Source organism: Nannospalax galili, unplaced genomic scaffold (genome assembly GCF_000622305.1).
Source record: "Nannospalax galili isolate Female #2095 unplaced genomic scaffold, S.galili_v1.0 scaffold974, whole genome shotgun sequence".
NCBI classification, from domain to species: Eukaryota; Metazoa; Chordata; class Mammalia; order Rodentia; family Spalacidae; genus Nannospalax; species Nannospalax galili.
Window position 1 is genome coordinate 1,347,144 of NW_008335438.1, and position 22,527 is coordinate 1,369,670.

The 22,527-nt window shown below is 41.6% G+C and overlaps 1 protein-coding gene across 4 annotated transcripts in view; it reads left to right on the forward strand.

The window, feature by feature from the left end:
* The window catches only part of Vti1a (vesicle transport through interaction with t-SNAREs 1A), a 368,172-nt gene that overhangs the window by 194,584 nt on the left and 151,061 nt on the right, over positions 1-22,527 (forward strand). The window lies entirely within an intron of this gene.

Here is a 22,527-nt window from a genome sequence, read left to right on the forward strand (position 1 = left end):
TTCTGATGTTTGTTTTTTTGATGACCCACTTAGAGGACGATAACTTGAGAGTTATTTCATACCAGTGATGTTTTCAGAATTTCCAAATGGGCAGTCTTTGCGTATATCTGTATTCCCCTCCCCCTCCTCCTTATTTTGGCAATTCAGACTTAGAAGCTTTATGACCAACTCATTGATGAAACAGGCATCATATGACTTTCTGACATTTTAACATTTAAGAGTCCTGGAACAACTTAAGACCCTCATAGCCAACTCAGTTTCTGAAGGCCTGACGACAGTATGCTTACCTATGAATTAATATTGGAATGTAAGAAACCTGCTGTGTTGATAAGGAATATAGGAATCTTTGTGCAAAAACAAAGGTTAGTTTAGAACTTGCTGTTTTTGCTCTTCAAGTAAGTGTTGACTTGCAATCTTCATTAACTTTCAGCTTAGGCATCCAGATAGTTTACCTTTTCCCAGAATGACTTGTGCTAGTTGCCTGCTCTAAAGGCTGAAAAAATAGACCCGGAGACAAAAATATCATTTTATGATTCTGTGACTCCCAACAGTAGAAAAGTAATCTAACCCTTTGTGCAGCTTTTCTTCACCAGGCGGTCAGGAATAACCATTGCCTCCTACCTTCTGCTGGGGGCTTTAAGAGTAATGAATGAGCCAAGGGCTACTTGCAGTTAAAATAATAGGTGAAATTATTATTTAGCCAAAAATGAATTTTCATAGACTATGAGAATATTTCCTAGTTTTTATTTTAAAAGTGCTCATTTGAAAATTCAGCAGATAGAGCTGGGTGGTAAAGTGCTTGGCTAGCATGTGCAAGGCCCTGGGGTTTGACCCCTAGCAATACACGTGCGTGCATACACACACACACACACACACACACACACACACACACACCCTGACATATACATGATCAGGATATTAAAATCTGTATATTTTGTGTTCAAATATCAAAAATATTGCAGAAATGCTAAAAATATACTAGGGTGCTTTTAAAACAGCAGCATTTATCAGATGACCATAAAATTCTACCATTTTAGGAATGAAATGTGAGAGTTTAAAGAAAAAAAAAGGCAGAAACCAGTGTTTGTCAGAAACTATAGCAATCACTCTTTGAATCTGACCAAAACCTTACCTTGCCTATGGCTTTCCCATTCTCTCCCTCCCCTGTCCCCTACTTCTAATGGAGAATGCGCAGACCAGCTCATTTGGGGATCAGGCTTTGCAGAGCCTGGAGGTGAATAAGGAGGCTCTCGGCACTCCAAGTAAGATACAAATAACAACAAAAACCCCACCAGCTTCTATAGATAAATATTTAAGAGGGTCAGGTTGTCCCACTTTGTAAGTGATTTGTTTGCCTTTATTAGTAACTGAATGATACAGATGTGTGCTGTGTTAAGGGCTCCGTTGTCATTTCCCAGCAGAAGCACACAGCAGAAGCATTTTAATATTGACCTGTCATTGGGCAACTATTGAATAAGGTAGTTGTTTTATGTAAAGAAAATCAGTTTTTAGTGTAGGAGAGAATAGTAACCCTGAAGGTAGTCAGTGCAAAATACAGGGCTCAGTCCAGAAGCATTTTGGTGTCTCACTGTCTGGACTTCAGAAAGATGTTGACAAACACTTTGGTTTATCATTCAGACCCCTCAGTATGCAGGAATAGCACTCAGTTCTAACTAGCATTGAAATCAGGCATATGCTGATTAACTGTGTTTATATAACTTCAAAAGTGCAGTAAATATTGTTCTGTTGTCTTGTGACCATTGTAGGTAAGCAATCTGGTTTTCTGAGGTGATCATTCTGAAAAGGGGTCTGGAGATCACAGAGGTCACGGCTTCTCTTCTGGTGGAAAGAGCAGCATCTGAGAGCCTCGTTGAGCTGTCAGTTGGGCACTTCAGGCTTTCTCTCTGATCATGTACTTCGAACGCCTTTTCAGCTCTCCTTCTGGCCCTCCTGCAGGCTCCTGTGATCCCACATGTCCCACATTACCACCCTTCTACCCCATCCCTCCAATACACCAAGCTTGATGTTGGCAAGAGAAAAAACAGAATAGCCACTTTCCTTATTTTGCACAGTGCCGAAAGGTTGAAGACCCCACCAGGGCTCAAAACTGGGGGATTAGGAGGGACTGCAGAGGACTGGGTGAAGATGTGCATGACAGTGTGAGCTCAGGAAGGCAGATAACTTCCTAAGGTGAGTTCAGGAGTGGGGTTCAGGTAGTGTGGACACAAGGCAGAATCCCCAGCAGCAGGTCAGGTAGATGGTAAGCAAAGTGCTTGCCATTAAAGCATAAGAAGCAGAGTTCTGATCCCCAGAATCCACATAAGAAGCCAGGTGTCAGTGCCAGGTATGGGATACCTCCCTTCAAGTTATTGGCCAGTGGAGTCCCGTAGACCTCCCCCCTAAAAATAAAACTTTATAGACTGTTAGTATTGTTCTCACCAGAACTTGATGGTCAGACCCTATTTCTGAGGATTCTACACACTTGGGTCACAGGACAGGAAGAAATAAAGCTGGTATTGGCCTGAAAGTTTCTTTCCTACTAGCTAGCTTTCACAGTGCTTAAAGGTGCTATATAGGCTGGTGGGGATGAAAAGTCATCAGCAGTCTTACTCTACTGTGAACCTTTTAAGCTACAGTGGCTCGCTTGGTGAGATATGCCCATTGGTACAATAGTGGCATGAATGTTATGAGGGTAACTAACCACTTTATTGTTGGGCTTAAGGCCCACTCCAAATGATAGAACTCATACCTGGTACTGTAAACATGGCCAATAACCTGTGACTGAAGAGGTCATGGGCCTTAGGGATCATGAATCCTTAGCTGAAGAACTATTGGTATTTGAAGGCTGTTGTAGTAGGGAGAGTCAGTTTTCTTTAGGGATATGACCCCTGGTAGATTGCCCATGCTTCAGTGGATGTCCACACACTTGTGTGCATATAGGTAGCACTGACTGGACTTAGTGGGTTATTTAAAAAGAAATAGGAAGACATGAATTTTGAAGGGGCACATGTGTGCTGGGGTGGTCAGGAAAGAGTTGGGGGGAGGGTGGATGGATAGGACCAAAATATATTGTATACATGTATGAAATTCTCAATGAGTAAACAAAAATACATTAAAATAAAGCCAATTGTGGTGTGCACTTGTGATGCCAGCTTGGCAGGTAGTGGGTGGCTTCACTGAGACAGGCAGGTCCCTAGTGCTCACTGGCCATCCAACCCAGCCTTCTTGGCAGGCTCTGAGCCAGTGAGAGACCTTGTCTCAAAAAATGAGGTGGACAACCCATGAGGAATGGCACGTGAGGGCAACCTCTAGACTTCCCATGTACAAACACGTGCACCTATACACACTTAACACAAGAGCATGTCCCCCACACTCAAAAGAAATTCCCAGAAATGATAAGGATCCCAGACTTACTACCAAGCCCCTCTTGCAGAATGTCTTTCCAGTGGTCTTCTGTATCTGTCACTTCCAGCCCCTCTGTCCCCTCCAGACACTCTTCCATTTAGTTAACCGTTTTCAGTAAGGGCACTAGATTAGCCAAACTTCCAGATGTATTTTTTAATGTTGCCAAAGTGCTTACTTTCACAAAGTACATTTGGCCCCGTGTTGTATACACCACATTGAGTGTTCAATCAACTCCTGCTCTTGCACACAAATGGGCAACAAAGAGAGGAAGTGTGCTAACCTTGTGCCTGGTCTTCACACCAGGGTGCCACCAAGTGTAATTTAATGTATTATGCGGTTAATGCAGAAAGATTCTCAACATAGCCCCAACTAGGCTCTGAGCACCAAGTTAACATGCATTGCATGGAAACTATAACGAATGCACTATTCATAAACTTGTATGTGCTCGTGCCTTTTGTGCCAGGGGTTTCTGTAGGCCTCTATTTATATCAAGAAACTTCAGATCTTCTAGAATATAAACTGCATTTGGCCTCATGTTTTAAGTGTCCCTCTAGGAACATTTCTAAAACAGTTCCAATTTTTTCCCCAATGAGGAAAATTTATGTGTTCTGTAATTATTAAAGTAATGGCTTCAAATAAATTATTGACTTGTTGCAGTGGAATGTTCTTTCTGGCTGCTGAAGATCTTCCTATAAAGGGTCTAAGTTGTGTTGCTACCATGTGTCCACTCCATCCCTTCCATCAGTTATCAACCATCCAAGGCAGAGTTGCTCAAGGGCCAACCAAGGAAAGGTGGGACAAATGTGAAGGATTTGTGTTTCAAGGTTGTAGGAGCATTTATTGGGGCTAGGGAGATAACTTACTCAGTAAAGTGCTTGCCACACAAGCTTGAGGACCTGAATTTAGAACTCCAGCACCCATATAAAAGCTGGGCACAACAGTGTATATCTGTATCACAGTACGTGAGAGATAGAGACAGGAAGAGCCCTGGAGCTTATGAGGCAGGCACCCAGCCTAGCCAGTTGGTGAGCCCCAGGTTCAGTGAGAGACTCTGTCTCAAAAACATAAGGTGGAAAGCAAATAGACAAAGACACCTATCATCAGCATTAGCCTACACATGCATGCTCATGTAAGCGCATGAAAACATGCATACATATATACTGCACACACACACAGTCTCACAAATAACAAATAGGTTATGGTAACATTTAATAAAATGTTTTAAAAGGAATTAATGATTCTTATGTTTTTAACTTATAGATTTTGGTTCTTTTCAAAATTTTACATCCATGTAATTTAATATATCTGCACATATGCATACACATTCATAAACGTGTATATATATATATATATATATATATACACACATTTACATCAGATGAAGCTATAGAGAAGCCATTAGTCTAATAGGAAACACAGCCAGGAGCCCAGTCAGTCATTCTTTATATTCAGGCCTTGTGCAAACAGGACTAGGCACTCTGCTAGGCTCTGGGTATAGAAGGAAGAAGAAAATACCAAGCCCGGGGATAGTAGATAGAGTGGTAGAGATAATGAATTGATCTGAATCCAAAGGAGAGAGAAACATTGCCATCAAAGTTGATCCTGAAAGGCTTCTAGGCAGCAGTAACATTCGGACTGTATTTAAATGCATTTTCCCTACACGTAATTCTCTGAGCATGTTTCCTACCTTTGTTATATTAAATATTGAGACATGTAAGTCAGTGATCATTCATGATTTTTGAATGTCTTCTGATTTTATAAGTAAATCTTTAAAAATTCCAGCTCCACTCAAAATAATCCAAGACCATTTACTGTGACTTAAAGTATTCATAAAAGCAAGGTGATTATTACTCTTGAGACCATCATACAAGGCCCTGAAGTGTGTTAGACATAAGCCAGAAACCCTTCTCCTTTGTTATGTCTTATGAGTCTGTTAGGTTTTTAAAAAAAAATCTTTTTTTTTTTTTTTTGCTATGCTTGTTCTATCTCTGAGAGTTGAAAAAAAATAGAATTTTTGAAAGGCAGATTATTGTGAAATTGTCTTTCTGTATTACATATGCTACCAGAGACTTAGCAAATCTGGAGACAGACGTGCCTTGGTTATTCATCTGCACACCTCCATTTTCCTGAAGTTGCATAACTAGCTGAATTAGGAAGATGCTTGTAAACATCGCATCACTGTTGACACTGAACATCGCACAGCTAGAAAGAAAAGGATGCGTGCACTTTTTTTCCATTTGCTATTTCAATAGTGTAAGTCGCAGTGGCAAATGAAAATACAATCGAGTCTCAAGTGAATGGCCAGAAACACCGTATATTTTATGAAATATGGCAGCATAATGAATAGGAGGTAAGAAAAGAAAAAAACTGTCCCGGCTTTCAAGTCCTGATGGTTGTGATGTGATTGAATCATAGCACATTCTGTTTGATGTCTCGGCTTTGCTATTCAGATGCACGGCAAAGTGTGTGCATCCTCCTCTCTGCAAAACACACCTGGTAACCCGGCATGGATGCAGTTTGTTTTCCCTGCACCTGCAAGAAAGACATACACACACACACACACACACACACACACACACACACACACACACAATGTATATATTCTGAGTCAAATTTAGGTAAGGAAATTTTAATCTCCCCAATTGCTATTGCTTCCCCCACACAGGGAAAACTATCAGGTACAAAAGAGACTGCTTAGGGTTTGAAGGAATTTGACAATTTTGTTGTAGTTCCTAGCCTGGCAGGTGGTAATGATGCCTATGCCAGCACTGTCAAAATATGAAAATTAAAGTGACGATGGGTTTTAATGAAATCCATTTGACAAATATAATTAAGGTGTTTTAATATGAAGTCCTGTAATAAAGACTACCGGTGGACTCCCTGAGGTCCTGACTAATTGTGTAGATTGCTTTTAAGCTTTGAATAGTTTTATTGGATAATGAACTGTTAAGAAGTGTTAGATCTTTCTTAAGCAGAATTTGGTTTGAAAAAGAAGAGGAGAGACAGGCCTGAGGTGTGGCATTTTAAACATAATTAGAGGAGAGATTTAAGTTAACATCTTTGATCTTGCTGTCAGTTTTTGATTAGAGCTGTAAATGCTTTAATCAAGTGTAGTGTAGTCATTACATTTCTAACTGTTTTTTAAACTGCGAAATTACTGAGACATTGACATCAATTTTAACACATTCTGAAAATTTGCAGAAGAATTGGGTTTCTCTTCTGAGTGTTTACAATAGAATATCAGATTATACTAGCTTATCACCTTAAACACAATGGCAAAATTATATTGTGCTAAGGAATAGTTTTGTTTCCATCTTATTTAGACACAGCAATGCAACACTACAAGATATTTGTTCTACTTTCTAGGAATATATATGTTGAAAACACTCCCATGAACCTGTTCTGTTAAAAAATGCATACGTGGGGCTGGAGAGATGACTCAGCGGTTAAAAACACTGGTTGTTCTTGCAGAAGACCTGGGTTCGAATCCCAGCACCCACATGGCAGCTAACAACTGTCCGTAACTCCAGTCCCTGGGGATCCAACAGCCTCTTCTGACCTCCGCGAGCATTGCACGACATAGGTGCACTTACCTACATGCAGGCAATACACGTATACACATAAAATAAAAATAATAAATACAATTTTTTAAAAATGCATACGTGAGAAAATAACCTCAAGGTATTCAATAAATTTTTTTCACTTCCACTTTTAAAAAAACATTGTTTGCCTCATAGGTCCTGGTGATCATCTGATGTCATATTTGGTGTATATTCCCATGTCTGCTTGTAATAGGCATTCACTAAGTATTTGCTGAATGAATGAAGAATCAGTTTGCCATAGCTAAGTATACACTCTGCTTAAATTCTTTTCCCAGAGCTCAGTGAGATCGTAAATAAGTGAACTGTGAAGAAAAGCACATTCCTCTTCCGCTCTGCCACCTGTTTTAACCAAGTTACTCATTGTAGGGCACACATGGGCACGTATTTGGTATTTCTGGCTAGTTTCGGATGGCAGCATTAAAAGGATGAGTTTAGGCCAAGGCTGCGTAGGTTCTCTGTAGTAGAAACTGACCTCTCTGGATTTTACCCATAGTTGCTGAAGTGGTGTGGCTATTTTAAGGAGCCATGCCGCAGGGCCATTCATGGACTAATAAGAAATAATCCCCACTAACTTGAACAGTCTTGAACTTCCTGCTTGTGTATTATTGCTACACAGGCTATAAAATGAGGCATTCAGAGCCCTAGATTCTAATCCAAGCTCTGCTTGATAAGCCCCAGTTTGAAAAAAAATCACTTTTCTTTAGATGAGCTCTTCCAATCCTGAAGTATATAACTCCTAAATTCCTCCCAATTTTAGAATTCTCTTTACCTCCTTCACCCTTTAGCCAGGAAAGCATTTAATATTGTCTCCCTTTTCTACTTTATATTCTTTTTTCCTCTTCATCTTTCTTCTACCATTCATTTGTTCACCCATTCACCTGGGAAGTGTGTGGTAGATTGTATACCAAGTGTTATGTAGAAAAGAACACAGGTCACAATTGCTTACTTGATGCCAGGATGTAGCCAGGGATAAGGAGTGGACTCAGGAAAGGTTTGTTTTGTCTTACAGTTCGAGAGTGCAGTCCATCAGATCAGGGAAGTCATGGTAGCAGGACCCAGAAGCACCTGGTCATACGACATCCGTCAGGAAGCAGAGCATGATAAAGCTGCTGCTTGCCCCCTTTCTCCTTTTTATTCAGTCCAAGAACCCAGCCTGTGGGTGCTGCACATTTAGTGTGGGTCTTCCCATCTCATTCCAGCTAATCTAGACACTGCCTCACAGATACAACCAGAATTTTGTTTCCATGGTGATTCTAAATCTCATCAGGTTGACCAGGATTAACATCGCAACCAGAGAGGGAACTAGCTTACCTTTGTCCACTCTGACACATGTACCACTTGATAGCTACATATCAGTAAGACCCAGTGACTTCCAGTATTTGTACCTTTAAATTTTGCTCGAAATAGAGCCTTTCTTTTAAATTATCCAAATACCTGTCATATTTTCTTGGTTGCACACCAATAAGAAACAATTACAAAGCATTGGTTCCGCGGGTCCTTATTTTGTCTTGTAAGAGGAATGTGAGGAGTGTGGAAGAGGATCAGCCAGAGGTTGCCAGTAGACATGGAGATCTTAAATTCTATCAAAAGATGTCAATGTCACTGTCAGGCAGGTTAGGATAGCGTGGAAGCAACATGCCTGAGGAGGGAGTTGGGAAATGCAGATCCTGAAGACTATGACAAAAATCAGGTTGATGGGGAATACCATGTTTTTATGTTAGCTGATCCAACATATTTGACACAATCTTATATTTAGCTCTTGTAACATGTTTCAGCCTCACTTTAATGGTAGTTTTCATGTCCCTCTACTCCATTGGGTGAGAGCTATTGGATGCTGGGACCAAGCTTTGTCCTCTTGAAGTCTTCATAGTGCCTGCCACATAGCTGGCGCTCAGGAATGTTTTATTGACTTGGATTCTAATCTTGCTTATGACCTAAAGTTTGCTTCCCCAGGCATAGTTTACCCTTTCCCTTTCTGCAAGAATTCATCTCATCAGTGCTTCTGAGAAAAAAATTGGGTAGAGAATCCTAATTCTGATAATAAAAGTGACTTCAAAACTTTTGGCTTTGTGGGCATATTGTAAAGTAGTTAACTCTCTAGCCCACCCTCCAAATAAAATAAAAGTTTGTCAACAAACCATGGCAATTTTCACTTTTGCAATAGTTGTTCAGCTCTTTAAGATCGTGATGAAAGACCTGTAGAGTGGGGAGGGATTGTTCAGACGTGATCTCTTCTGAATCCATAGATATAATCAGAGCCAATCTGCTTATAAAATCATCAACACACTGTTTCTCACTGCACTAGGTGTTCTTTTGAAGTCTCTCATACCAAGCCCTGACCTCATTTCTCAAGATGTATCCACATTTTCTAAATGGGAAGTTTAGACAAATAAAAAACAGCCACAACGTGCAAAATATTTTTGAATGTTTCTTTCCATTTACTACTTGAGGACATCAGTAAGGTAGGATATGATATGCATATCATATAGTGTTAACTGGCCTTGCATTAATGTTATCAAGAGTAAAAATGGGCTTCACCATAGTTTATAGATAGGTTTGTTTATCATCAGTGCAGAATGTATAGGATCTCACATTGGAATATTTTATTAAATATTTACACATCTCCACATTGTTTTTGAAGGCATTCTTGTGATTACATATACATCGCACATCTGGACTGATTTGGTAACATTACGAAAAGTCAAAAAAGATGTTTCTCTTTCATCGGAACGGGGCACAGGAGTAAAAATTTGAGAGATGAAAATCCGATGTGAGCCGTTTTCATATTCTTTCTGTCTCGCTCTGTTTCTTCTCTTGCTGAGGAACGAAAGGCTGCAGCTTGTGCCGAGTCTGCCTCCACAAAGCCAGAGCAGCTCTGGAACTTGTCGGGAGGATGCTGTCACCATGTTCAGTCGCAGGCTCAGAGCATGGCGTGCCGCTTTGTTACTGATGGCTGCATTGTCGGGTTTCTGAGAACAGTTCTGGTACCGCTGGACTCCCAAGTGAGAATCAACTATTATAAATACATCAGATCATCCTTAGGGTAAACCAACACTGAAGTTCATGAAAGCATAGCAGTCAGTTCAAAATAGATTCGTTCTCCTATGGTACTAAAGGATCAAGAATAATTTTGAATTCATTCTGACTTATTCAGTTCTACTTTTTAAAGATTTTTTTGCTGTTCTTTTGGTGGGGGCCATGGGCATTCTGTATACTAAGAAGTCTTCGTTTTTATTAGTATTTAAGTACTTTGAGCCTCCAGCTTTATAATACAGTTTTTTAAAACATGACACTTGCTTTCAAAATAAGTTGTGTAGGAGACAAAAGTCCTTAAATATATTACCTTAACAGTGCCTCAGTTTGGGTGAATTGTGTAATGAGTTTGAGTCTTTCATTGGGTAGAATGTATACTTATTAAATACTTTGCTTAATCATCTTAAGACTCTGAGACTTCTGATTTTGTCATGTCTGTGAAAAATATTTTATTTTTATTTAGCTGTTTGAGGTGGTTTTTTTGTTGTTTGTGAAGATTTCAGTCACTTTTCCTGCACCTGAAGAGGAGAATGGGGTTTGCCAGTGATAAATGGGGAAGTTGACTAGCTAACTAATAAAGATTTGTCTTAATCAAGTATGATTTGTCAGAACAGGAGCGCACTGGGGTCAGGGCGCACGCAATGAATTATACAGCATTCACAGGAGGAAAGGACCCGGCAAGAGACCTCATAAATATGCTGCCATTACCCACTCCTAATTCGTATTCAAAGAATGCTCCCCACAGCCAGTTTTCAGGTGCTGAGCTGTTCACCGGCTACCTCTGCTTTCTGTTTGTGTGGAAGAAGGCAGTTTTCCTTCTGTGCTGTTATCATCTGGGTTCTCAAGGTGAAACACCCCCTGAACTGAATTGGTACCAATAATTTCAAGTGTGGATTATCACATTATTTCTTACATATTATGAATTTAGTGCCTCCTGTGGGCCTTTCACCATACTGGACATGGGGGCGAGGTACAGAATCCTGAGATGCATTCTCTGCTAGGAAGAGGTTTGGATGTTTTTCTGTGGTCTCTTTGAGTACCGCCTCCATAAATTCAAAGATGGCTACAATAGGAAAAGCCGTCTGCCTTGGCAGGAAGCATGTCCTCTCAGTAAAGAGTTCTCACATTAAAAAATAACTCTTACTATTCACTGAAGTTTGACTTACATTAAATACATAGAAGATATTTCTTATGTTTCTGCCAGGCTTGACTCTCTAACCTACGATTCATATTATTCTCGTTTGTTTATATGACTAATTGCTTTGATAGGTTCAATAGGTCTCTTTCTCAGTCTTCATAAATGACTTCTTTTATTTGAAGAAGTTATTGTTTCTCTTCTTCCTATTGAGCAGTTTGAAGCACTGCTCTGAAGCTGAACCAACACTCAAGGCCAGCTCTCTACTGTGTTCAGCTGTGGTTGGGGCACTGTCCTCCTGGGCTCCAGAAACTCGGATGGGGAGCGGTCCTGTCACCAGACTTTCCTTGATGCTTAAGTGACCTATTAGGTAGTTTAGGTATGAGGTTTTAATTGTGACAGAATGGCTTATAGCATCTCAGTGTCTTAAATTGGATGTAAAGAATATGGGCTCACCTCCCCTAATGGAATATCCCCTTAATGGAACAGTAAATGGCAATCCCAGTCTCTTTTGATGAAACTAAAAATTTCCACATTAAAATAATACTGATGATAACTTTTTGAAATACTGTTGTTCTATCAAGAAGGCTGCTGTAGTTTGGATGTTGAAGTCTTGAAAGGTCTATGACCAAAGGCAGACTTAGTTACTAGAGTGGCACTATTGGGAGGGGGTGGAATCTTTAGGAAGTGGGGCTAGTAGGAGGTTTATGGATCCTTGGATGGATGCCTAGATGAGGATTGTGGGACCACACACCTTCCTCATTTGCCTTCTAGCCAAGAGGTGCACTTTTCTCTATCACTCCCCACCTAGAAATTGAAACCCCTGGGCCATCTTGTCATGGATTGGAACCACTATAACCAGGAGCCAAAATAAATCTCTTCTCTGTATAAGTTAATTATCTCTGTTATATGGTTACAGTGATAGAAAGCTTACTAGCACGGAGGAAATGAGTAGGCTTTGAATAGCAAGTTACCTTCTTTCTTCCAAGGATGGACTCTCCAGGAAAGAAAAAGTTAAAATAGGAAGTTAAGAAAGCCCAGAACTTGTGCAAGAAGATCATGAGTTTGAAGCTAGATAGCCAAAAAACAGAACAGAACAAACACAACAAAAAAGCCTGAAAGCTAAGAAAGTCCATTTTTTCCCTCCCTGCTTCATCCTGGGAAAATGTTTATCCACAGAGCTATATCCAATGTCTTACTGTGTGGCAATCACCATGACAGGGTATTACAGGTGAGCATAGCTGTATATTCAGTTCTGTAGTGATGGAGTCGTCTTCTTCAGCTAGGAAAACAAAACTACAAGTCTGAGAACCAGATAAAAGGCCTCAGAGTGTGGCTGGGCTGCTGCTTACTTAGAACAATATTACTTAGAACAGTGAACTCGAAGCCTGCCACCACCAGCCACCCCTCCACCCCTGTGACACCATGAGGATGCTCACAAGAGGGTGAGGACAGCAGGTGGTGACAACAGAACAGCCCACTTCTGCCCTCAGAATTCCATCAGCAGTTGTTGAGTCCCGCTGAGTGTGCACAAAATCCTAAAAGGGAAACTGGGAACTCTGAAATTGATGGTGGAAGAAGTGTTAGGAAGGTTAGCCAGCTGGGCTTGAGAGCTGGGCTGTGGCTTGTGTGCCGCTCCGACCTTAGAGAACTCACCTTGCTTTTCTTTCAAGTAGAAGAGCATTAACTTTTTTCCATTTTACCTTACACTTCTGTCCCTGTGTTTAACATTGAAATAGTTACATATTCTCTGACTTCCTATTTTCATGTTGTCCAAAGTACAGCTCCAAATTGCCAGCCCAGATGATGTCAGCCATTCATGGGCTACAGAAAGCATAGTACATTCCAGTGACCAAAACTATCTGCTTAGGGCTCAGCCACGAGTTTTGAATTCTGGCCAACCTTGGGTAAATCATTTAACCTTTCTGATCCTGATTCCTTGTCTTTAAGAAGGGTTAGTAATAATCTCCTTCTTACGGTGACTGTGAAGATTCAGTGCAGTGTTCATTTTGTACCTAGCACAGTGGCTGGCATAAAATGAAATAATAATACTCAAAATTTTAAGTCAAAAGAACCCCTGGAGGGAGACATGCATTGCAGTGTTTTATACACAGCCTATAAGCAATAAACTTTCTTTGCTGATATATTAAAATGAACTCTGTTTTTTCCTTCCTCCAAAATATCCCCTCTTGGTTTCTTCAGACTTCTAGTCAGAAGTTTGGCAAAAGATCTGACTTTAGTGGTTCCTAATGGCACCTATTCAGATATAATTAAAAATTCTTCGTAGAACTATGCTAATAAGTTCAATATAGAGCCTTGCTGATGAAGCCTAATAAATTCTCTATTGTATCTAGAAACAATAGTGGTTTTGTGTCATTCTGTGTTTGAGAAACTCCCAATGTCACAGTGCTTGCTAAGAAAGGCAAGCAAGAGCAAACTTTTTAGAAGTTTTACTGAAAGAAGTCTCTAAGTGTATATCTGGTCATGGACCATCCTTCTCAAGTCTTGCTGATATTCATTAACAAGGCTGTACAGTTCTTTAGTGCATGTCACTTAGTGTTGACCAGCAGCTGCCAACTGATGAGCTAGAGTCTCAAAGTCTGTATTTACTTAGCCCTGTCTTTAAGTCACAGGTGACATAAATGTTGGGAAATCTTTAGCTCCTTCATACACTACTTCTCATTCCACAGTGGGGTAGAGAGAACAGTAAGGTCTCTGCTTATCTGTACATCTCAAGTTTAGAAATAGTGCCGAAATATCTTCATGCTAAAACTTGATCAAAGAGTACCATAGAGTCTCCCCACCACTTTTCACTATCTCCCCCGTTTAGTCACTGGTCCCTTTGTCTTGAGTTTTGTTAGTTTTTTTGTTTTAAAAAAATTTACTACTTTTGACTAGGTGGGTGGGTGGGACATGCATGCCACGGTATGTGAGTAGAGGTCAGAGGACAACTTGTGGGAGTTGGTTCTCCCCTTCCACCATGTGGGTCCTGGGGACGGAACTCAGATCATCAAACTTGGCAGCAAGCACCCTTTACTCACTGAGCCATCTCACTGGCCCTAATTTTATTAATGTTTGCCTGTCATAAATTTCTTAAAATATCGGTATCTAAAATATAAGGCCCTTCTGCCTTAGAGTTATTTTAAAAATCTAATTTTTCCATCTTTTTGTTGGCTTCATGATATAATAGGTTGCTAACATTTTAGTATTACTCTGAATTTTCTCTGTGTGTGTGTGTGTGTGTGTGTGTGTGTGTGTGTGTAAAACTTCATTTACACAAACTTTCTGCAGTTGCCTTTGATTCCATAGCCTAACTTGTCAACCTTTCAACAGAACAGTGCTTTTCAATTCATGGTCCCAGGGACCCAGAAGTATGGGGGCACTTGGTAGAAATGCAACTGGGCCACACCTCAAAACTACTGAATTAGAAATTATGGGTATGCGCCCAGGACATTTTTTTTTAGCAATTTGGCCTACTTTGGGTTTTTGGTAGATCTATGCATGACCTATAGTCTTCCAAAACAGAGACTTAAAGTGTGTTATATTGGGGTTGGAGAGATGACTCAGTGATTAAGGACACTGGCTTCTCTGGCAGAGGAGCCAGGTTCGATTACCATCTGCAACTCCAGTTCCAGGGAATCTGGCCCTCTTTTGTCCTCCATGAGCATTGCGTGACTCAGGCACACATACATACATACAGGCAGTACACTCATATACATAGAATAAAAATAAATAATAAGTAAATAAATAAAATGTAAGTGTTCCATAATAAGACCAGTGAGTATATTCAGAACAACAGCAAAAAAATGACCTGGTATAGTACACAGAAGCAAGGATCTACCTACAGTGGGGTGTTGGGGTGTGTGTGTGCGCAACACATGAGTGCATGTGCATGTTATGTAGCAGATTCAATGGTGGGGACTAGCTGTGAAGAACTCCTAGAGGAAGGCTTTAACAACTGAAGATTAAACTACTTACCCAGAGCTTCCTAGGACTCAGGCCAAAAAAGAATATATGTTGGATTATATGGCCTGCGTTGTTCAATAACACAAATGAATTGTTCCCTGTATTGTCAAAAATATTTTGAATTAGGAAGGAGAGGAAACATGGCTTTTGAATGAGACAGCCTAAGAACTGTGAATCCCGTTCTTGAAATTGACTAAAGAATACAGATGCACTCCTTGTTTCCTAGTTTATTTTATTTATCTTTTTCTTGTGCACAGGTACACGTGTGGAAATCAATATTCAATATCAGGAATCTTCCTCTTTTTTTTTTTTTTTTTGAGGCAGGGCTTCTCACTGAACTCATAGCTCACCCATTGACTACACTGGCTGGCAGTGAGCTCTGGGCAATCTGCCTGTCTCCACTGACCACCTCCCTGACTACCCAGCTCCAGGGTCACAGACATGCACCACCACACCTGTGTGCTAGGAGATCTGAAATCATGTCCTCATGCTTCACAGCAGGCACTTTATAGACAGAGCCATTTCCCAGACTGTTTCCTAGTTTAAGTAAATGTTATTAGTACCAAAATCCCTGAGATAGGGAAATTAAGTTCTATGTCATAATCACGTGTTGAACTAGAACATACTGAGGAACGAAGGCCAGTATCCACAGCAAGTTTAGTGTAGTGTGTGGAAAGTTATCCCACGGGTAGGGATTCTGGATTTAGTCAGCCTATAGTAAGGTCTGCATAACTTTGTATGTGCAGACTTTCACAGTGATTAGTGATGTCTCCTGGGCATTTGGACACTACCAGAGGAGGATCTCCACCATAAACTTGGCCTTCACACTTCAGCTATCTTATTCAGACTTTTGAAACAAGTAAATGCAGAAAAACCAGGATGAGGTTACCTAGTGAGAAGCTGAAAAATGGAGAGTTGAAAAAAATTATGTTGTCAACTGAGAGAAAATTTCGAGTGTTGCAGATCCACAGTGGTGGATAGGTTCTGTCCCCAAGGCCTACTCTGATCAAATGGAAGTTGATTGCCTGAAGCACTTTTAAAAAAAACGTATTTTATTTTTATGTGTATGAGTGTATTGCCTGCATGTATGTAAGTGCACCCATGTTGCACAATACCCACAAAGGTGAGAAGACGGCATTGGATCCCCTGGAACTGGAGTTCCAGATGGTTGTTAGCCACCATGTGGGTACTAGGAATCGAACCTGGGTCCTCTGCAAGAGCAGCCAGTGCTTTTAATTGCTGAGCTATCTCTCCAACCCCCTAAAGGATTTATTTTTATTAATTATTATTATTGTTGTTGTTATTATTTATTGTTTTGGGGTTTTGAGACACAGACTCACTATGTAGCCCAAGCTGGCCTGGAACTCACAATATAAACCAGACTGGCCTCCATCTCACAGAGGTCAACTTGTCTCTGAAGCACTTTTAAGGAGAAAGTTTGTTCCGGGGTACTATGATTGATTAGTGATGTCTGCTGGGCATTTGGTATTAAGGAGTGGTGGTATGTATGGTATATATTTGTTGACCTTGTTCTCAGATCAGTGAAAAAATAGAAATGGTACCCTGTTGGAAAATTAAAGTAACTGACTCATCCCTCTAATTTTTATTTTGAAACTTTGATCATTTGTTTAATTTCTAAGCCATTTTAATGTCTTTCTTCTTTACTTTTCTGTGCAGCATGGTAACCTAGCTGAAAGAAGTTAGACATAAAAGGCTGTGTGTGTATTAAATGATTTAGTCATATAACATATTCAGAGTAGAATATCTATAGAGACAGAAATCAGATTAATTAATGATGGCCAACAGCTGAGGGAGCAGGGCTAGGAATGACTGATTAGTGGGTATGAGATCCCCTTTGTGAGTTATAAAACGTTTGGGACTAGATGCAATTGATGGTTATACAACATGTGACTATAGTAAATATTACTGAATTGTATACTTTAAAAGAGCTAATTACATGCTATGTAAATTTTAACCACAGTCTATAGGATTTTAGCAGCCATGTGACCTACTTTCAAATCATATGTCATCTCAGTTATTATTAGTTTTAACTAGCAGACTATGTATGACTGCTGTCCATGCATCTACATGTGGGTATGCAGTATGGCCACACAGCCAAATGAGAAGAGAGGGGATTGCATTCTTGAGGTCACCTTTCTCTTTAACCTTTGTTCAAACTAAGAACAGAGGAAAGAAATGGAGGTGGAATTTCTAGTGTTTTCATTCACATACAATAGAGCTTCTTTGACCTTATCTGCCAGCTTCCATTCTAACAGTGAATGAAGTGTTCTGATGGGTTCTCAACATTAGTCTCAAGCCAAGTAAATATGCTTATTCTGGGTGTATGTGTGTGCGTACATGAACACATGCATGTGTGTAATAGAAAACAAGAGGGGAGAAAAGGTCTGAGTGTCAACACCCAATTGCCTGGTTTTCGTGTGGCACTGGTCAATTCCGGTACTAACTCCATGGGAGAGTGATTGCCTAGTATGCATGAAATCCCTAATACATTCTTATATATTAAAAACTACTCCATTTTGCATCTCTACTGATTTATTTGTTAAGAACAATAGATTTACCTGCAGCTCTGCATGTGTACCTACAGGTGTGCTTACCCATAAGTGCGCGTGTGAATGGTCAGTGTCAGGTGTCTTCCTCAATTGCTTTCCAGTTTTTCTTATTTTTTGGAGGCAGAGTCTCTCACTGAACCTGCAGTTCACCATTTCAGCTGGGCCGGCTGACACCAAACCCCTGGAATCTTCCTGTCTCCCCCACTCCCCTGTCCTAAGGTTAATAGGTGTAAGCTGCCACACCCATCTTTTTACTTGGGTGCTGGAAGTCTCAACTCAGTTTGTAGAGCAGGCATTTTCCCCACTGAGCAGTCTCCCTAGCTCCCTTAGCTGCCATTAGGAATAGCCTGGAGAGAGTCAGTAGGATGGGCCTTTACAGCAGGTGTTTTTGCCTTTCTGAGAATCCACCCCTCATTTTTTAGAAGAACAAGCATATGCTTGTGAAAATTTAGAGAGGAATCATATTCCTTCCAGGATGCGTTGTTTGTGTAATTTGCAGGAAAGAGAAAGTTAATAGTTGTCTGTAGCACGCTGTGAAAAGGACAGGTTCTGAGGAATGTGGAGGCTGCCTCTGGTCTCTGTCCCTCTCTGCAGAGGCCGTCCTTAGACACTGACATTTTTGTTGCCATGTATTAGGGTACCCTACTACACACACTGTAATGTATTTTCAATAAAGAACTTTGTTTTTTGGAAATATGGTCTCCCTAGCCTCAGCTGTCCTGGAACTCACTGTGTAAATCAGTCTGGCCTGGAATTCATAGAGATCCACCTGTCTCTGCCTCCTGAGTGCTGGGATTTAAAGATGTGTGCCACCACATCTGGCAAGGACTTTTGTCTTCTTGTTTTTAACTACAAAGCTCACTGACCCAGGAGTTGGAGACTTAGGTCGTAGTATCAGCCCTGTCAATAGTTAACACTGTGATCTGAATGATTGCCACTCCTCCCCTCACACTCTGCGGCATCCCCTGTGCTATCTCTACAGTTAGTTTTTAAACCTATATTTGTTCTAAAATATCTGTGATTCTATTATAACTGTATAGAAGACTGAGACTATTTCAAATTCATGCACAAAAATTTCCCAAGTGCCTGTGCGCCTGGCACTGTCTTACTCACACTGAGAGGCGTGAGGCATGGCCTTGTCTTAAAGGACCTTTCAGTGTGATGGGAAAAAATGCAGAAGCAAGGATGCACAGTCTCCACTTCCTCCATAGCCAAGCAGTGGGTGTAAAAGAACAGAGCAAGCCGGGGAGGAGGTGGCAACCTGGACAGGACCTGGTTCCTCTGATGTGGGCGCTGCCGCTCAGTCCTAGTCAGTGGCTTTCAGTAGAATGGAGCCAGTGTTGCCAGACAGTTCAAAGTTCAAAAGAAAGGAGACGTCTGTCCTGATATGAAGTCTACCACTTAAAAATAAATTTTCAGGGACTGAGGAGATGGCTCTGTGGATAAAGCCCTTGTCATGTTGTGAAGCCCTCCTCCTTGGCCCCCTGCCCTGGACTCCCGAGACCCCTGCCCCTCTTTAGGACTAACTGCTCTTTTTTGTGTCTGTAAAGTGATTGATTTCTTTGCTGAAAGGACAAACTTTATTGCCCCCATTTCGCCTAGCTTTTTCAGGCAAGCCTGAACATGCCCAGGCATGTCGTAATCTCCACCTGCCACCTCCACCCCAGGAGGCTATAGGTCAAGCAAGCCCAGACATATGGCAGCCTTATAAGGTAGACACAGAGACTTCTGGCTCTACAGATAACAGCACATTCCACAGCTCTGAAGGTAGCACCCACCAATGAGAAGCTCCCAGGACTGCATCCCTTATCACCAATTAATTCAAAAATGTGTTGGCACGCGTGGGCTCCTCGGGCCAATCAAAGTGTGACTCTGTTATTCCCCTCCTCCCTTTTTCTAAAACCTATAAAGTGCTTCCACCCCCTGTGATCGGGGCTCTCAGCACAGATCTATTGCGTTGGTGAGGTCTAAGAGCCCAAGCTTAAGCCCAAATAAAGACTCTGTTCTTGCATGCCCTCTGGATTCCATGGTTATTCTTAGGGGTCCGTTCTCTGGGCACAACATTTGGGGGCTCGTCCGGGATCGCCAAGACCCCGCCACGGGACCCCAGAGCACTGAGTCTGCCTGATCCAATCCATGAGTGTCTCTTGTCTTTGTATCTTTTGTATTTGTGTGCATCTGGTTTTGGGGCCCAGTTTGAGATTGCCTGTTGGAGGTCTAGGTGGACATGCTGGAAGGCCCCAGGCCGTGGGACTCAGGAGACATCCCGGACCCACCTGGTGGGGATTGGGTCCCCCTGGTAAATTTGGAAGGACAGAGCGGGTCGCACCCACCAGGAGGCAAGAGGCCATCATCTTATTTTCAGTTTAAGGCGCCGTGTGTTGTTTGTCTGTGTATTTGTGCTTTTTGTTGTGTTTGTGACTCTTATTCTTTTAGAAGAGATGGGACAGAACCAAGTAACTCTTCTTAGCCTTTTCCAGGATCACTTCTCAGAGTTCAAAGCCCAGGCTGATAGCCTGGGGTTAGGAGTAAAGAAAGGGAAGCTTTTTATGTTTTGCAGGAATGAATGGCCGACCTTTGGGGCTGGTTGGCCTGAAGAAGGGACGTTCGACATGCCCACCATCTACAGAGTAAAAGATATAATTTGTGGCCATCCAGGCCACCCTGATCAGGTCCCTTACATCACGATTTGGCAGGTTATGGTGGAGGAGCCTCCAAAATGGTTAAAGCCATTCCTTCCTCCCCCCTACCCCTGGCCCAAAGCCGACCGTCCTCACCCTGTGCAAGGATGAACGGCAGAGAAATGAAACTAAACCCTCTGCCCCTCTCTACCCTATCTTGCAAGGAGGCACAGGGGAAGAACTTCTGCTTGAGCCACCCCCCCATCAGCCTGTCCCACAAGCAGAGCCTCAGGACACCCCAGTGGAAGCGGAGGCAGCCCCACCCCAGGAGGTGGAAGAACACCCTTCCCAGACACGGAGGAGGGTCCAAAGGGGGCAGCCACGGCTGGTAGCAGACTCTACTGTCCTCCCCCTCTGGGCTGTGGGGCCACTCACTGAAGCAGGGCCCAGACATATGGCAGCCTTATAAGGTAGAAACAGAGACTTCTGGCTCTACAGATAACAGCACATTCCACAGCTCTGGGGGTAGCTAGCACCCACCAATGAGAAGCCCCCAGGACTGCATCCCTTATAACCAATCAATTCAAAAGTGTGTTGGCACGTGCAGGCTCCTTGAGCCAATCAAAGTGTGACTCTGTTATTCCCCTCCTCCCAAGCTTAAGCCCAAATAAAGACTCTTTGTTCTTGCATGCCCTCTGGATTCCATGGTTATTCTTGGGGGTCCATTCTCTGGGCACAACAATGTATGCATGTGGCCCTGACTTCAGATCCCCAGAACCCACGTAAAGCCAGGCATAGTAATGTGGGTCTGCAATCCCAGCCTTCAAGCCTGATATAGGAGGCAGAGACAGGAAAATCCCCAGAAACTGGTGGGCCTGTCACACACACAACAGCAGCAAGCAAGAGACCCTATTTCGAACAAAGTAGAAGGTGAGAACTGACCCCTGAAGTTGTCCTGAGACCTCCACATGCATGTTATGGCACACTCAGTGCCCACTCACACACATGAACTCATTCACGTACATACATATGCACAAAGATTTTTTTTTAATCCATTGCTGTTTTCAGCCAGTTAAAAAATGCTTTAAATGGTTTTGATGGAAAACAAACCATGTTTACTAGGCAGATACTGCACCCAAGTGACGTCCTAAATAAGCAAATGTTTAGAATACTATACATTCAGTTGCAGAAATGTGTCCAGGGTTGGTTCACAAGAGTACAGACAGTGATTAGCTCAGCCCACAATGATGTTTAAAATGGCTTTGTAATTACCTTCCAGTCAGTTGTCAATACTTTTGCAGCACTTTACTTTTTTGTTTTCTGGGTTTTTTTTTTTTAAATAGTTTTTTAGAATGAGTAATTCATTCACTCTTGAGAGCTGGATGACACTGAATATTTCTCTGTTGTCTGTTAAGTAAATACACGTTTGATGAATTCCACGAGTGAGCCTTTGGAATGTGTTTTGACAGTTCGCCCATTCACGTTTCCACTGCCTCATTCCTGGTTTAACATTCTTTATTGAATTGTGAAAAGGGAATGTCCTCCCTACAGTCCTGGTCTTATTCCACAGAATAGAACTGATTCATTCTTATGTTGAATGGAGCTGTAATTAACATTGTTCCCTTTGTTTAACAACCTCAATTTACACAGTACCTGCTCATTCCAGAGCATCCTCTTTGGGAGCCCAGCCTCATTGACTGATGTCTGAGGGCTCTGGGAATAGTGTTTGTTAATTATCTGAAGCAAACCAGGTAACTAAGGGGGAGGTTCTGCAACTGTGGCTTTGATAAAAGTAACACCATTTTTTTTAATTGCTTAATATTAGATACGATAATCTTAAAGCAAAATAGAATACATACTCAGCTGTTGGGGTGGTGGTGTTAGAATTGCTTTAGAATATGCACACACACAAAGCCGTGCCCATTCTTGCTATATTTCTCTAAGCATCTATCATGCATCTGTGGCCCTTGTACTCTAGGTTACTTATGTGCTATACAGAGGAAGAGGTGTTAAGTGTTTGGAGTCATTGTGACCTAATATTTTAGAGCCACATCATCCAGTCTAAGACTCTCATTTTACTTTGAAGGAAACTGAGGCTCAGAGCAGGGATGTGTTTTCCCTAAAGGTATCCCCAAGTGAAATACTTACTTTTGAATGCACTTTGAAGGCAAGAGGAGTCTAGAGCTCATTCTAGA